The following is a 17,539-nucleotide window of genomic DNA, read 5'->3' as shown; positions in this document are numbered from 1 at the left end:
AAATCCAAACTCTGTAAACTCCCTTTTAAAACTGACAAAGTATTTGTAGCAGCACATACCACATGTGTTTAGCCTCACTGTACAATAGTGTGTGGAATGATCTTCCCGATAATAATGGAGGCAGGCTCATTGATGACTTGGTATGGAAGAGTTATGTGACTTCTTCACTAACAAGGGACTCAATGGGGATGGAAAGTAGGTGGAAAAGACGATGAAGGTTGGAGCCAGATCAACCATGAACTGATCAAATTGCAGATCAGACTCCAGGGTCAATTGACCTACTCCTCATTCATATTAGTATGTTCACGCGTATCCCAGAGAGGGCAGACCAACCTCACTGTCTCTTCGTCACATACCCTAGAGAGGGCAGATTATCCCTACTATATCAATGTCACGTGTTTTGGAGAGAGTAGACTGACCCCACTGTGTCTACATCATTGACCCAGAAACAACAGATCAATCACACTGTGTCTGTAGTAGAGCACCAGGACTGCCAACTGAACACACTCAGTCTGTATCACAAAGTTTGGAAAGACCAGACTCCCATCACTGTGTGGCTATATGACTGACCACACGGGGAGTGGATTGGATGGATTCTGCAACTTAATCCTTCAATCCATCTCACCATTTAATGAATTTCACCGTTCGGGTAAAAGGGTATTTTACCATGTTCTTCAGCTGTTTCCTCAACTTAGTCTGGGTCACGACATATATACAAGTGTTTGTGCAGCAGCTTAGGAGCTGGAGAATGAATCCTATTTCTCGTACAAAATAATGTAGATTTATGGCCCTATACCCCATCCGATACATGCGTTTCCATAGAGAGCATAGCATAAACACTGACCATAACAGAATGAAATTCCCTGAGATGACAAACAATAAAATGATCGACTTCCTTCGAGTCCCCATTTCTGGGTCACTGGGATTCTCCCCACTGCTGTGAGCCCGAAGTCTCCTGCGGGCTCTGCTGGCCACTAAAATGTGCCTGACACTTAAAGCATTGAGCAGCAGAATCAGAACAAATGGCACTGCTGGGGTCAGGATATAATGAAGGCACTCAATTGTTCCCCAGGCTGGAGATGACAGAATATCAGTTTGTACTGAACAAAACCAGGGCTGATTCCTGAGCAAATACTGAGATGTGAACATAAAGTACCAGAAAATGTTCTTCAAACCAATCAGCACAGTCACTGTTCCCAGAACCACGGCTGCTCAGTACAAAATTTAATTTGCAGATTTGGGCAGCAAATGGCCACATATCGATCAAAGGTAAAAGCGACAGTAAACCAGACAGATCAATCAGTGGCTGCATAAAGGAAGAGAGCGTGGATATTACAGATGGGGATGGACTGTATGAAACGTAACTCTCTATTATAAATAATTGGAATGTGCCTTAATAGCAGATCAAGGATAATAACCAGTATATCTGCTGCTGACATCACCACCAGATATCGTGTAATACATTTTGACAGACCACACTTCCCTTGTGCCAGAATTATAATTGTTATGGTGTTCACTGTGGGGAAGAAAAATAAACAGGAAAATTAAGCAAGCTTCTCAAAAAGTTACCAGTTGCACAGAGTACATCATATGATTTCTGTACATGTCCCTGTTTCTGAAAATGTATTGAGGTGTCTATACCTATGGTCATGCAATCGACTGGATCCAAAATATCAGCCATTAACTAGGAACTCATATTTGGGTTGAAACAGAAAAATGAGGAAATGTATTTTGTAAGAGATGATGTGAACATTGACACCAAGCTGACCGGTTATTGATGGGAAAACAAGGGATTATAGGAGATATCACAAAGACCGTGGGAGGTATGTTTCAGTTTCTGAAGTGGAACAGAGATCAGTAACCCTGTCTTAGAGTGGAGAAAATGTCCAGATTCCTGTTCTTCATCTTTACAAAGTCATTCAAAGTTTTTGTGGAGAATCAGCCCAAGTTTCCCTTCATTAGTATCTAGTGATCATGGTGGGTATCAGCTCCTGATCATTATCCAATGAAGGTGGATTAATGTGGAAACATCTCAGTCTATGTTATCCTCAGGAGAGTGTGATATATATATCATAGAATCACCAATCTCTGACATGGTCTTGTAACACTGGTATTTACATAGCTGGTCCAGCTCAGTTTGTGGTCTATTGCTACCCCTCACCCTCTCCCCCAGGATAATGACATTAGGAAATTCATTGATATGAAGAGAAATGGTTACAATCTCTCTTTTTGGAGATACCTGACACTTGTGTGGAGCAAATGCTACTTGTTAGCCCAGGCCTGAATATTGTCCAAATGTTGTTAGAAATGGACATAGTATATGATGAGGGGAAAGTGAGGACTGCAGATGCTGGAGATCAGAGTCAAAGAGTGTGCTGCTGGAAAATCACAGCCAATCAAGTAGCTTCTGAGGAGCAGGGAAATCGACATTTTGGGCATAAGCCCTTTATCAGGAATCCTGATGAAGGCCTTACACCTGAAATGCCAATTCTCGTGCTATTCAGATGCTGCCTGACCAGCTGTGCTTTTCCAGTATCACAATCTTCAATAGGAATGGGACTAAACTTTGTGAACAATCAACAAACATCCTGAATTCTGACCATATGATGAAGGGATTGTCAACAGTGAAGCAGCTGAAGATAACTGGGCCTGGGACATTTCCCTGAGGAACTCCTGCAGAGATGTCCTGGAGCTGAGGTGACTGACTTCCAACAACCACACCCATCCTCCAACGTGCCAGGAATGACTCCAACCAATGAGGGGTTCATCCCATCTCTCGTTATTTTAGGTTTCGTTCAGGTCAGACTTGGTCACTTACAGGTTTAATGTCAAGTGCAGTCTCTCTCACTTTCACCTCAGGAGTCCAGCTCTTTTGTCCTTGTTTGGATAATAGTTGTTATGAGGTCTGATGCCAAGCAACCCTGCAGAGCTGGACACCAGTGAACAAGTTATTGCTCAAGGAGTGCAGCACGGTAGCTCTCTTGATGACACCTTCCACCGTGTTACTGTTAATTCTGATCAGACTGATGGGTTGGTAATTATCTGGATTTACTTTGTTCTATTCTTTGAGGTTTACCTGTTTAAATCCCTATATTAAGAGGTGGTTGCCAGTTTTGTAACTGTACTGGGACAGTTCAACCCAGGACATGGCTACTATTGGAGCCATTTAACACTGACAAGATATTTTCAGGGCCATTACTTTGTGCTGTTCCTTGTGTTAGCTTCTGGTGAGCATGGAGAAGGTCTATTGAAGCACAATCCATCCTGTGGACTACATACCCAGGAAAGGAATAGGGAGATCAGGTTTAATAATCACCTAGTAGTTATCAGAAGAAAGCCATTCAGCCCATCGTACCTGCACAGACCGATTAGATTAGATTACATTACAGTGTAGAAACAGGCCATTCAGCCCAACAAGTCCACACCGACCCGCTGAAGCGCAACCCACCCAGACCCATTCCCCTATAATTACCCCTTCACCTAACACTACGGGCAATTTAGCATTGGCCAATTCACCTAACCTGCACATTTTTGGATTGTGGGAGGAAACCGGAGAACCCGGAGCACACCCACGCAGACACGGGGAGAATGTGCAAATTCCACACAGAGAATCGCCTGATGCGGGAATTGAACCCGGGTCTCTGGCGCTGTGAGGCAGCAGTGCTAACCACTGTGCCACTGTGCCACCGTGCTGCCCACCTATTTCAAAAATCATTCTCAAGTACCTCTTCATTGTCTCAATACAACCTGTCAAATGTTCCTTTTCCATCTACTACGAAGTAAATTACTTATTAGGAATGGGACCCTAAAATGTATTATTTGTCAGAAATGGAAACCATCAGCTCAACATACTCTCTTTCACAGGATACCTTGTGATCCAAACTTACAGCAATATTCTACTTTTTTATTGGATCAGGCTTTACTTCTGGAGAGATAGGTTCACATTTCAGGCTGATGATGTTCCAGCAGCACTCCCAGCCTTGGCTGTTCTTATTTCGGATTTATAGCATCTGCAGTATTTTGCTTTAGTTCGATCATTTTATAACTTTCCATTAATATTGGCAGAAGGATCCACTTCTATGAAGTCTCAGGAACTGTTTTGAGTGACCTCAATGCAATTCTGGGAATGCTTTCTCAACTCCGTGGTGAACGGTGAGATTTTCAAAGAGTCATGAATTGCAAAACATCTCAAACTGGTCATAGGTCACTGTACCTCCACGTAGGATTTATTTTACTGTAGCACTGTCAGATCTTGGTAATCACATAAAAGTGTATTCTGTACATAATATTGCGAGAGAAGTGAGATGGATCGGTTCAACTGAACATTAGTTACAATTTTGTACAAGTCATGTGATGCGGAAAGATGGTGGAAAAGATTAATTCAGAGGATGGAAAGATCCTGTATTTCAAAGTTGATAGAACGTGGATTTGCATATTAACCAGTGATACCCGCAGACTGGAACAGCCAAAATAGTCGTGAAGAGGAACAAATGCATCGTCGTCTCACTAATTGGTCATTTTAATAAATAAACAGCAAGGGGAAATGGATTTCAAAACCAGAGTATTATCACGGAAAGGACAGTTAGGTAACAAATTAATCAACTGGTTGAGTAGATACAGAGCTTTACTCAATATAACACAGAACCAAGTGGCAAACTGTGTATAAAGTAATGGTTTGTAAGACACTAAACATATATCCTGAGGGAAAGGCAACGATAGGCTGCAGTTAAGGGACAAGGCTGAGGACTGCAGCCTGAGGACGGGTGTTCCATTGTGAATGTGACAACTGACCACTGCCCTTTGCTCAGTGTCACCACTTTGTGTTTACTGTGGGAAATGTAATCAAGTCTGTGAGATATTTGAAAACGCCGATTATGCTTACATGGTTGTGGAGCTAATCCAACTGAAATTCCCTTTTGATGAGCTCTGCCAACTTGGTGTGTTATTGTAATTGACCTAAGGCTTGCAATTACATGATAACAAAGGTCAGAAGTTTGATCAATTTCAATCAGATTAAAGTCATTACAGTCAGAGCAAGAAGGAAAAGCTAAGATGATAGAAAGCAAACAGGGAATGTGGGAAATTCTCAGCAGCTCTGGCAGTGCCTGTGGGAAGACAGAGTTAACATTTCAGGCTGCTAACCCTTTGTCAGAACTGGAAATGTACTGAAACAGGATTTAAACCAGTCATGGAAAGGAAGGAACAACAAATGAAAAGATCTGTGGTAACCCGGGAGACAGGAGACATTAGATGGGAGAAGGGATGAAAACGAAAAGCAAAATGAGATTGTACCAGGACAAGTGAAGGAGCAAAAATTATAAATAGGAAAATACAAAATCATCATCAAAGTTGCTTCCCAAAAATAGGGCAAAGTTTGCAATTGACACTAAGTTCAACAACTTCAGATCAGGATCTCTGACCCACAGTTTTATTGTGGCACAGTGATGATTTTGCATCTGTAGTTAGAGTCATAGAGTGAAAGAGCTGTACAGCACGGAAACAACTGCTCCATGCCGACCAGATGCCCTAAATTCATCGTGTCCCATTTACTAGCATTTGATCCATATCCCTCTAAACATTTCCTATTCAAATAACCATCCAAATGTCTTTTAAATGTTGTTGTTGTACCAGCCTCCACCACTTCCTCTGGCAGCTCATACCATACATACAACACCCTCTGCATGAAACATTTGCCCCTTCGGTCCCTTTTAAACCTTTCCCCACTCAAACTAAGGCTATGCCCTCTCATACTGGACTCCTCGACTTGAGAGAAAAAACCTTGTCTATCCTATCCATGCCCCTCATGATTTTATAAACATCAATAAGGTCACCCCTAAGCCTCCGATGGTCCAAGGTAAAACAGCCCCAGCCTATGCAGCCTCTCCTTATATCTTACACTCTTCAACCCTGGCAATGCCCTTGAAAATCTTTTCTGAGCCCTTTCAAGTTTCATAATATCTTTCCTAAGCAGGGAGACCAGAATTGCACAAAATATTCCAAACATAGCCTAACCAATGTCCTGCACAGCAGCAACATGACCTCCCAACTCCCCCTAATGAATTATTTTTCTATCTTTCCCATTTTGTCTTTCATGAAAATTCTTTTCGTCATTTAATCTCTCCTGTCTTCCACACCAGTACAGATCTTTTCATGTTCTCTGCAGCCATCTCATTTCCATTCCTAAATTAAATAAACAACTCTGACCACTCCCAGTTCTGACTCCAGGTCTCGAACCTGAATTCCTGACTGCCTCACTCTCCATGGATGCTGCCCGATCTGTTGAGTACTTTGGGAGTTGTGGTTTTATTTCAGGTTGGCAGAATCTGCAGTATTTTACTCCACACGAGGAGTTAAATGTTGGACTGGCTGAAAGATTTCCTCACCGCTAATCGGCCGGACAGAATTCAGTTACGACAAAGCTATGATTGGAAATGAATCCGCTGCAAAATCAATGAAAACATAATCACAATTGGCACCTCATTGTAAACCAGGGAAGTTGTACATCAGGTTTGGAGCAAATGGAACACCTGAGGATGAAACATGGGTTTCCCCAGTAGATTGAGAAATAAATAAACTAACAGGGTCATATTGAATGAAAAAAAAACAAATTAGTGCATATGTTTGAGAATTGCAACAATGTTTAAATGGACTTTAATCAGCGTCATGTTGAAGAGGTATATTACAGACTACAGGCGAAATAAATCTGTGCTCCCCCATTGTTCCACTGGGACTGGTGAGATACACTCATGGCTCTAACTCTGAGTAAAAGGGCAACATTTCAAATTTTGATGACATGATCCATGGAAATAAGTGAGGAAAATTGTCCAGGAAATCAGGATCCATTGTCAGGCAGTGAAATGAGCAGATGCATGTCAAATGTGTGAGATAACGCATCTTGTTCAGAAGAATACTTATTATCTGGGTGCACACATGGTCACAAAGCCCAGCAATAGCTTCGTCAGTAACTTGACTGAGTTCTGTAAGGCCACCATCAGGTTTAGACAGAGGACACTCTCGAACAGTCTAAAGTATTGTACTACATCTGTAGTCTCGGATGGTCTCTGCATTCTCACCCATGTTGGTATCTGCACAGAGGGCGTAGCCAGGCTGGATACAGTTTTAAACAGCCCACTGTTGTCATGGGAGATGAAAGCGATTGGATATGTAGTGGGGTCTATAATGAGGGATTGGTTTCTGGTTGATGTTCTCTCCTGCCAATCCTCCTGCCCTGTGTCCTCAGCTCCGGGCCATAGAGTCATAGAGTCATAGAGCACACAAACAGACCTTTCAGTCCAAGTGGTCCATGCCAACCATGTTTCCTGAACGGAGTTACTCCTATTTGCCTGTATTTGTCCCATATCCCTCTGAACCTTTCCTATCCATATACCTGTTCATAGTTGCTTTAAATGTTGCCATTGTCCCAAATACTACCACTTCTTCTGGTAGCTTCTTCCCACAGAAATGCCACATTTTATGTGATTAAGTTGACCCTCTGGTCCTGTTTAAATCCTTTCTTTCATCACCTTAAACCTATACCCTCTGGTTTTGGACAAGTTTGCCAAATGCCTTCTTCATCACCCTGTCCACCTGTGATGCCAGTGTCCTGGTACTATGTGCTTGCACCCCTTGGTATCTCTGTTCGACAACTCTCTCCATGGCCCTACCATTAACTGTGTCGGCTTCTTGGTGTGGTTAACTACATGGGGGTGGTGTGGAGGAAGGAGTATTGTAGGTGGGGTTGAGCAGGTCATTGAATAAGCTTGTGGGGGAGTAGACCTTCTCCAGTACAAATACAGGAATACTCTCTCATAGCCAATAGGCATGGCACCGAGACTCTTGTCTGGTTTTGGATTTTGTCAGACATTGGTTTGGACACACTGGGCATTTTGAACAAAAGAGGGGTCATGGGTCACTTGGAGCATGGGAATAGATTGGCGCACAAGCAGTGAAACCAATAACAAGTCCAAGAATAGGCATTGTCTGGGTAAGTTAATCGTAATTGAGCAACAGCTTTGAGAAACAATGCAAGGCACATTCTGAAAGTCCCCAGTTTACCTACAACTCTGTTTTCTTGGCTGCCAGTCTTGAGAGACCATACTTGTTTACGCCTGATGTAGCAAGAATAGGGGTGGGTGGGTGGCGTGTTCGGATATGTTGCTCAGGATGAGGAACTGAGAAGATGAATTGACTGAAAAGGTCCCTTGATGAGACACACTGTGGAAATGGTGGCCATCAGAATCAGTGCCAGGAACAAGCATGAGGTCAGCAAAGCTTGGGTTCAAATCACTCCTATCGGAAGGATGTTGTGAAACTTGAAAGGGCTCAGAAAAGATTTGCAAGGCTGTCGCCAGGGTTGGAGGATTTGAGCTATAAGGAGAGGCTGAGTAGGCTGGGGCTGTTTTCCCCGTAGTGTTGGAGACTGAGGGGTGACCGTGCAGAAGTTTCTAAAATCTTGAGGGGCATGGATAGGGTAAAAGGACAAGGTCTTTTCCCTGGTGTGGGGGAGTCCAGAACTGGATGGCATTGTTTTAGGGTGAGAGGGGAAAAATCTATAAGGAATCCAAGGGGCAACTTTTTCATGTAGAGAATGGAACGTATCTGGAATGAGCTGCCAGAGGAAGTGGTGGAGGCTGTTGTGAAATTACAACATTTGGATGGTTATATGAAGGGTTTAGAAGGATATGGACCTTGTGTAGCAAATGGCACTAGATTAGGTTGGGATATCTGGCTAGCATGGATGAGTTGGACTGAAGGGTCTGTTTCCCTGCTGTACATCTCTCTAATTCTTTGAATCTAAATGGATTGGTAAGATTCTGAACAATCTCACTGATCCTCATGACTTGGCCAAGGATGGGGTGAGCATCAGTGGATAAGTATGAATGACAAGAACATTAATAGAGTGAAACATGATTTTCAGATCTAATGGGCGGACATATCCTCAGCAGGGACTACAGTAACAGCAGCAAGGAGGAGAGAGGAACTGGCAGGAAAAGCGATGCAGTTAAAGGTAGTTCTAAGAGTTAATAGAAGAGCTAGAGACTTACCAGGAACACCAACAATAACAAGGGTGGGATAGTAAATGTGTTGAATAACCCGGAGTATATAACGGATCCGAGTTGTTAATGACATCAAGTGGTAATTTGCAGAAATATAATCAATTGTTGCTGAGAAACTCCTGCCCATTGTTGTAAAATTCCGATCTTCTGTGTTCAGATTCCAACCCATGGTTGTAAAATTCCAATCTATTGTTCTCAGATTCGAATCTCTCTTCTCCCGAGCTCCCAGTCTCTGGAGCTGCCGGTCCCTGTTAGTGCTGGGGGTGATGCTGGAGGTGATGCTGTCACTGATACTATAGCTTCGTACATTGTAAGGAATTTGTAATTAATAGAAGAGGGAAACCCTCCTGGGACACAGTTATGGTCCATGGAGTTTGACATTAAATGCAGTCACAAAGCAAACAGGTTCAGTTAACCCTTTCAATCCAGTACACTATTCCCCCAATGGAAAGGACTTGCGCCCACCTTGGACTGCAGGTATGTGAGTTATTGAGAGAAGGAGCGATAGAGGCATTGACCATAATCTTTCAGTTCTCTGGAGATATTGAAGCGGTTCCAAAGAAATGGATGGTTATAAATAATACACCCCTGTTCAAAAAAAATGCGAGAGAAATAATTGCTGTTCCTCCAGCCAATCCTAAGGACAAGAACATAAGAGCGAGGATCAGGAGTAGGCCGTCCGGCCCTTCACAGCCTGCTCCGCCATTCAATAAGATCGTGGCTGGTCTTTTCCTGGACACAGCTCCACTTACCGCCCTCTCACTGTATCCCTTAATTCCTTTATTTTTCAAAAAAAAATCTCCCTTCCCTTTTGAAAACGTTTACTGATCTAGTGTCAACTACATCCCTGGGCAAGGAGTTCTACATATTACCAACCCTCTGTGTGAAGAAGTTTCTTCACAATTCAGTCCTAAATCCGCTCCCTCTAATCTTTAGCCAATGTACTCCCATCCTAGTTTCACCCTCCAGTGGAAACATCCTATCTACCTCTATCTTATCTGTCCCCTTCATAATTCTATATGTTTCTATAAGATCCCCTCTCATTTTTTCTGAATCCCTATGATTAATATCCAAATCCACTCAGTCTTTCCTCATAAACCAATTCCCTCAACCCTGGAAACAACCTCGTGAACCTCCTCTGCAGCCCCTCCACTTCCAGTGTATTCTTCCTCAAGTAAGGAGACCCCAAAACTGCACACAGTATTCCAGGTGTGGCCTCACCAGGACCTTGTACAGCTGCAGCATTACCTCTCTGCTTTTAAACTCAATCTCTTTCGCATTGAAGGACAAAATTCCATCTGCCTTCCTAATTACTTGTTGTACCTGTAGACTTACCCTGTGTGATTCATGCACAAGGGCACCCTGGTCCCTCTGCATAGCAGCAAGCTGCAACTTTTTTACCATTCAAGTAATAATCTGTTTTACTGTTACTCCGACCAAAATGGATGACTTCACATTTATCAACATTGTATTCCATCTGCCAGACCTTTGTCCACTCACTCAGTCCACTCACTCAATGTATCTATATTCCTCTGCAAAGTTTCATAGTCCTCTGTATACTTGCTCTGCCACTCGTCTTAGTGTCATCTGCAAAACTTTGACACCCTACACGTGGTCCCCAACTCCCCAAATCATTGATATGAATTGTAAATAATAATTGCTGTCCCAACACTGATCCCTGAGGCACACTGACTAGTCACTGATTGCCAACAAAAATAGAAAACTAGCACTCATTTATCCTCAGTCTTTGTTTCCTGTTTGTCAACTAATCCTCTACCCATGCTAATACTCTACCCAGAATGCCATCCATCTTTATCTGCTGCAACAGCCATTTATGCAGCATCTTGTTGAAGACCTTTTATAAATCTAAGTACACCACATCCACTGGGTCTCCGTTGTCCACCTCACTTGAAATGTCTTCATAGAATTACAAAAGATTTGTCAGGCGCACCTGCCCTTCATGAACCCATGCTGCATCTGTGCAATGGGACAATTTCTATCGAGATGTCCTGGTATTTCTTCCTTGGTAATAGACACAAGCATCGTTCCCCACTACTTAGGTTCATCTAATTGGCCTATAATTCCCCATCTTTTGTTTATCTCCCTTTTTAAACAGTGGCATCACATTGGCTGTTTTCCAATCTGCTGGGACTGCCCCAGATTCCAGTGAATTTTAGAAAGTTACCGCCAGTGCACATACTATTCTTCCAGTCATCTCTTTTAGTATCCTGGGATGTATTCCATCAGGGCCAGGAGACGTATCTATCCTTACCTCCATTAGCTTACCCAAAACTAACTCTTCCGTAATAATAATGGTTTCCAGGCCCTCACCTACCTTCATCTCTTTGTCAATTATTGGCCTGTTATTAGTGTCCTCCACTGTGAAGGAGGAGACAAAATACCTGGTCAATGTCTTGGCCTGTTCATCATATTCCATAACTAAATGACCCTTCTCATCCTCTAAAGGTCAAACGTTTACTTTAACCACTCTCTTTCATTATGTATTTGTGGAAACATTTGCTACCTGTCTATATTCTGAGTGGTTTTTTTTCTCATGTTCTATTTTACTTTTCTTAATAGCTCTTGTTGTGCTTTTCTATTGACGTTTAAAATTTTCCCAATCTTCTAGATTCCTGCTATTCTTGGCCACTTTCTACGCCTCCCCTTTCAATTTGATAGCCTTCCTTATTACCTTAGACACCCAGGGCAGATTACTCCTTTTCTTACAGTCCTTCTTTTTCACTGGAATATACCTTCGCTGAGCACTTTTGAAAATTTCAACTGTCCCACTGTGAAAACTTTATTCCCTGTCCACTTTAGCCAGGTCCTCCCTCAATCTGTTGTGGTCCCACTTGTTCAAGCACAGGACCCTCACATTGGATTTTACCTTCACACTCTCCATCTGTATTCTAACTACACCCACACTGTGATCGCTCCTTCCAAGAGGATCCCTAACTGTGAGGTCACTAATTATTCTTGCCTCGTCACACAGGACCTGATCTAGGACAGCTTGCTCCCTCACTGGTTCCATTACATTCTGTTCAAGAAAACTATCACGGACACACTCAATGAACCCCTCCTCAAGGCTGCCCTGACCGAGCTGGTTCGACCAATCTACATGTAGATTAAAATCCCCCACTATCATTGCCATGCAATTTTACACGCTTGAGTTATTTCCCTGTTTATTGCCCACCCCAATGTGATGTTATTATTTGGTGGCCAAGAGAATGCACCTATCAGTGACATTTCTTCTTAGAATTTCTAATTTCCACCCAAATGGATTCAACTTCATTTTCCATAGGACCTTTATCATCTCTCAGCACTGCCCAGAGGTCGTCCTTGAATATCAGAGTTACACCACCTCGCTGACACTCCTGGCTGTGTTTCTGAATAGTCTGGTACCCCTGGATATTTAACTCCCAGCCAGTCAGTTGGGGCACACTGCCTCCCCTAGTTTAAAGCAAGGACAGCATCAGTAACATGGTGTCAAAGGCATTTAGAGCAGAGAGACATATTGCAAAGCTGTGGTTCAGGGTGAAGGGAGACACATTGATTGATTGATTGATTGGCTGTCACGTTTCCCTCAGTCCAGTGTAAAGCTTTGATTATGAGCAGTACAGGTAGATCCCAGTAAGCAGGGATGTACAGATCACAGGGTGAACAGAAACTTGGACAGAGACGTACAGGTTACATCCCACAAGGTGTGCACTGGGCAAGATCAACATTAACAAGGTCAGCATTACTTTAAGTAAGAGATTCCATTCATCAGTCTCATAATGGCTGGGAAGAAACTATTCCTGAAGCTGCTGATGGGTGTGTTCAAGCTTCTGTACCTTCTGCCTGATGGGTGAGGTTGTAGGAGATCATTACTGGGGTGGGAGGGGTCTTCAATGATGTTGGCAGCCATTCCACGGCAACGAGCCGTGTAAATGGAGTCCATGGATGGAAGGTTGGCTTCTGTGATGGTCGGGGCTTTGCACACAACCCCCTGTAGTTCCTTACCGTGCTGGGAAGACCGGCTGTTACACCGGGACAGGATGCTCTCTGTGTTGCATCTGGAGAGTTTGGTGAGGGACCTTATGGACAGGCCAAATTCCCGGAGCTGCCTGAGGAAGAGGAGGCGTTGTTGTGCCTTCTGGATCATCACAGCTATGTGGGAAGGCCAGGACAGATTGACAGTTACTGTCATTCCTCAGAACTTGACACTCTCCACCCTCTCAGCCTCAGCTCCATTGATGGAGAAGGAGGCATGTTCTCCTCCTTTCTTTCTGACGTCACTGATCAGTTCTTCAGTTTTGCTGATGCTGAGAGAGAGGGTGTTCTCACTGTACCAGGTCACTAAGCCCTCTATCTCCTTCCTGGTGTTTGATATCCATCCTCCCACAGTGGGGTCTGCAGCAAACATGGAGATGGAGTTTGTATGGAATTTATCCACACGGCCGTGGGTGTACAGGGAGTACAGTAGGGGCTGAGAACACATCCTTGGGGGGCTCCAGTGTTGAGGGTTATCGTGGAGGAAGTGGTGCTGTCTATCTTCACTGATTGCGGTCTGTGGGTCAGGAAGCTGAGGATCCAACTGCAGAGGGTGGAGCCGAGACTCAGAGTCTCAGAGTTTTGGGATCAGTCTGGAGAGGATAATGGTGTTGGAGGTGAAGATGTAGTCGATCAGCAGGAGTCTGACAAAGACGTCCTTGTTATCCAGCTGTTCCAGGGATGAGGGCAGGATTGGGAAATGCTGTGGACCTGTTACATCGGAAGGCAAATTGTGAGGGATCGAGGCAGGCTGGGAGACCAGGGCTGATGTGGGCTATGACCAGCCTCTCGAAGCACTACAGCTTTATGGAGGTCAGAGCCATTGGGCAGTCAGCATTAAGGCACATTGTACCGGCTTTCCTAGATACTGGGATGGTGAAGGGCTTCTTGAAGCAGGTAGGGTGTTTAGAGTGCAGTCAGGAGAGGTTGAAGATTTCAGTGAATACCTCCACCAGCTGGTTCACACAGGACCGGAGTGAACAACCAGGGACTCTGTCTGGGTCTGTCACTTTCCTTGGGTTGACTCTGGGGATGGCTGATCTGGCGTCAGCAGCAGTGATGGTGGGAACAGGTGCTCCTGGAGCTACAGGGGCAGGTATTCTGCTTGAAACGAGCATAGAAAGTGTTGAGCGCATCTGGGAGGGATGTGTCTTTTTCCTTTGTCTTGCTCTGCTTCATTTTGTTTCCCTTTATGTTGTTTTGGCCTTCCCACAGGCAGTGGGTGTCTGGATGGTTGGTTTGGACCTCTAACTTGGCTCACTATTGCCTCTTGGCATCTCTGATGGCTTTGTGGAGGTCATATCTGAGTTTTCTGCATTGGTCTGGGTAATCCAACTTGAATGCTGAGTGTCTGGTGTTCAGCAGGGAGTGGATTTGTCAGTTTATCCAAGGTTCCCATTTGGGGAACACCCGGAGTGACTTTGGGATGCACTCCTCCATGGATTTGCTCATGATGTCCGTGACTGTGGTGGTGCACTCATCCATGATTTCCACTCAGTACATGAATAGATTCCAGTTCACCGATTCCAACCAGTCCCGGAGATGCTTTTCGGACCAACATTGTATTTCTTTCTGAGAAGGATCCTCCCATGTTAGCTTCTATTTGTAAGCTGTTAGGAGGGGCACAACGGTGTGATCTGATTTTCCGATGTGTGTTGCAGTGGGAAGGGAGCGGTTGGTGTGTTTGATGGTTGTGTAACACTGGTCCAGGATGTTGGGTCCTTTACTGGGGCAGGCGATGTATTGGTAGGACTTTGGCAGCGTCCCCTTGAGGTTGGATCAGTAAGGGTCACCAGCCATGAAGAATAAGGCCTCGGGGAATTTTGTCTCAGAATGTTTATGGCGGTGTAAATTTCACTCAGGGCATTCTTCACATCTGCATGGGGTGGGATGTCGACTCCTGTCAGGATGGCAGAGGTGAACCCTCACGGAAAGTAGTAGGGAAACCATTTTACTGTAAGGTAATACACGTCTGGGGGAGCAATGGTCTGTCAGGGTCACTACATGTGAGCACCAGGAGGTGTTGATCAGGAAGCAGATCCCATCCACCCTTCACCTTCCCCGAGGATACTGTATGGTTTATGTGGTGTAAGGAGAACCCATCAGCTTGTAGGGAGCAGTCAGGAATGGCAGGGGTGAGCCAAGTCTCACTGAACTGAAAATGTGTTGCTGGAAAAGCGCAGCAGGTCAGGCAGCATCCAAGGAACAGGAGAATCAACGTTTCGGGCATAAGCCCTTCTTCCTGAAGAAGGGCTTAAGCCCGAAACGTCGATTCTCCTGTTCCTTGGATGCTGCCTGACCTGCTGTGCTTTTCCAGCAACACATTTTCAGCTCTGATCTCCAGCATCTGCAGCCCTCACTTTCTCCTCAAGTCTCACTGAAACACAGCACACAACAGCCTCTGCGTTCCCTCTGGTAGGTAAGTCTAGATCTGACTTCATCCATTTTGTTTTTGGTAGCCTGGACATTTGCGAGCAGTGTGCTAGGAAGAGGGTGGTGGGGGGTGGTTCTTGAATCTGCATTATTTCAGCATCACCTTCAGGCCAGAAGGTTTTTCCTGTTTCATTGCAGTTTTCCGGACGTTTCTGGGTGTTGGTGAAGCGAGTCTGCTGCTCCTGGAAGTGAGTGAGTCAGGCCCGGTCGGGCAGGGCCTCCTCGGGTTGGAGTAGTCATGGGATCTGGGACTGGACAAAGGCTAGTTGGACTTCCTCTGGGCAGCACGGTAACTCAGTGGTTAGCACTGCTGCCTCACAGCGCCAGGGACCCGGGTTCAACAACCACCTCGGGCGATGTCTGTGTGGAGTTTACACAATCTTCCCGTGTCCGCGTGCTCGGGTGCTCCGATTTCCTCCCACAATCTGAAGATGTGCAGGTTCGGTGAATTGTCCATGTAAAATTGCCTATCCCATTGTTCAGGGATATGTAGGTTAGGTGCATTAGTCAGGGGTAAATAGGGATAGGAGAATGGGTCTGGGTGGGTTATTCTTTGAAGGGGCGGTAAGCACCTGTTGGGCTGATGGGCCTGTTTCCACACCGGCGGGATTGGAATTCACTGACAGGGCCGATTCCATTCCGTGTCGAGGTCAGGACGCTGCGGGTTCAGGGGTCAAATCTTGGTTCTGGTGTCCACATGGGTCCTACAGGAAGCCGATAGTTCTGCTCTGGGTCCTACAGGATGACCAGCATCGAAAGGACTCAGGTTGGGCGACTGTGGGATCCTCAATCCTGTAATTAGATGAAAAGGAAAATTGTTAGAAATTTTTATGGAGTTGAATTTTCTGCTGCCTTGAGTGAAATGATCAAAGACAAGAAAGTTGGGGAAATATGGCAAGAATGAAAGCATTAGATTTTGTTGTGAAAAGTATTTCCAATTCCCCCTTTATGGTTTAAACAGTGAATTCTGAATCGCACTGGTGAGGGGTGCCCACTTCATTTTCATGCCGTTCTATCTCATTAGGAGCTGGTCTTGCCTCATTTCGATGGATATTCTAATCCTTCCTTCAGTTCCTATGGAAACCAGATGGTGCCAGTTCCCAACAGGAAAGCCTGGGCAGTTACCTGGAGGCAGGAGCTCACTGTTTGCTTCTCCAGCTCTTCATCCATCTCCACCATCAGCACTATTTCACTGCATGCTCCATCAACACTGTCCTCTCCCACACTTTGTCGGTGTGTGTGGGCATCACCAAACCCCAGCCTCACCACATCATTCTGGCTGCTTTCAGATTAACTCACCCTTCACTGTGGAGCTCAGAGACAATGATGTCGTACCTGCTTCTGCCAGGTTGGTTCACAGTCAGGGGCATGCGCACATTTCATGCAGCGACATAGGATGCCATCATCTAGCTCTGAGCTAACTTTCTAAAGGCTCATTCACTTTGTGTTTACTTGTGGGCTGTCAGGTTTATCTCAGTGTTTAGTGCAGAGTGACAGGCATTCACCATGTCACTAGTCAGAGTATCACACAGTGCAGAGGATGAATCTGTATAGAGGACAGCATGGAGGTGTGTAGAGGAAATTATTTATTCATTGGTGGGATCTAGGCTGGGCCAGTATTTATTCCCCGTCCATAATTTTCCCTCAAGAAGGTGGTGGTGAGTTACCTTCTTGAACTGCTGCAGTCCACCTGCTGTGGGGTGAGTCACAATCCCATTAGGGAAGGAATTTCAGGATTTTGCCCCAGTGATGGTGTTGGAACAGTGATGTATTTCCAAAACAGGACCTTGCTGGAGAACTTAACAATGGTGGCATTCGTATATATCTACTGCTCTTGTCCTACTAGATGGAAGTGTGTGTGGGTTTGGAAGGTGCTGTCTGGTGATCTTTGGTGATTTTCTGCAGCATTTACTACACACTACTACCACTGAGCATCGGAGGTGGAGGGAATGGATGCTCGCAGATGTATTGCTAATCAAGTGTGCTGCTTTATCCAGGATTGTGTCAGCTTCTTGAGT

The 17,539-nt window shown here is 44.8% G+C and overlaps 1 pseudogene; it reads right to left on the bottom strand.

The window, feature by feature from the left end:
- Positions 1 to 621: 621 nt before the first annotated feature.
- LOC148148586 (putative G protein-coupled receptor 139) lies at positions 622 to 16,891 on the bottom strand (annotated as a pseudogene).
- Positions 16,892 to 17,539: the final 648 nt, after the last annotated feature.

The sequence above is a fragment of the Chiloscyllium plagiosum genome, unplaced genomic scaffold (assembly GCF_037043375.1).
Source record: "Chiloscyllium plagiosum isolate Xiang-an unplaced genomic scaffold, Cpla_swu_hap1 HiC_scaffold_12, whole genome shotgun sequence".
NCBI lineage: Eukaryota > Metazoa > Chordata > Chondrichthyes > Orectolobiformes > Hemiscylliidae > Chiloscyllium > Chiloscyllium plagiosum.
The sequence above is the reverse complement of the archived record's forward strand: the minus strand, read 5'-3'. Positions and strand labels throughout refer to the sequence as shown.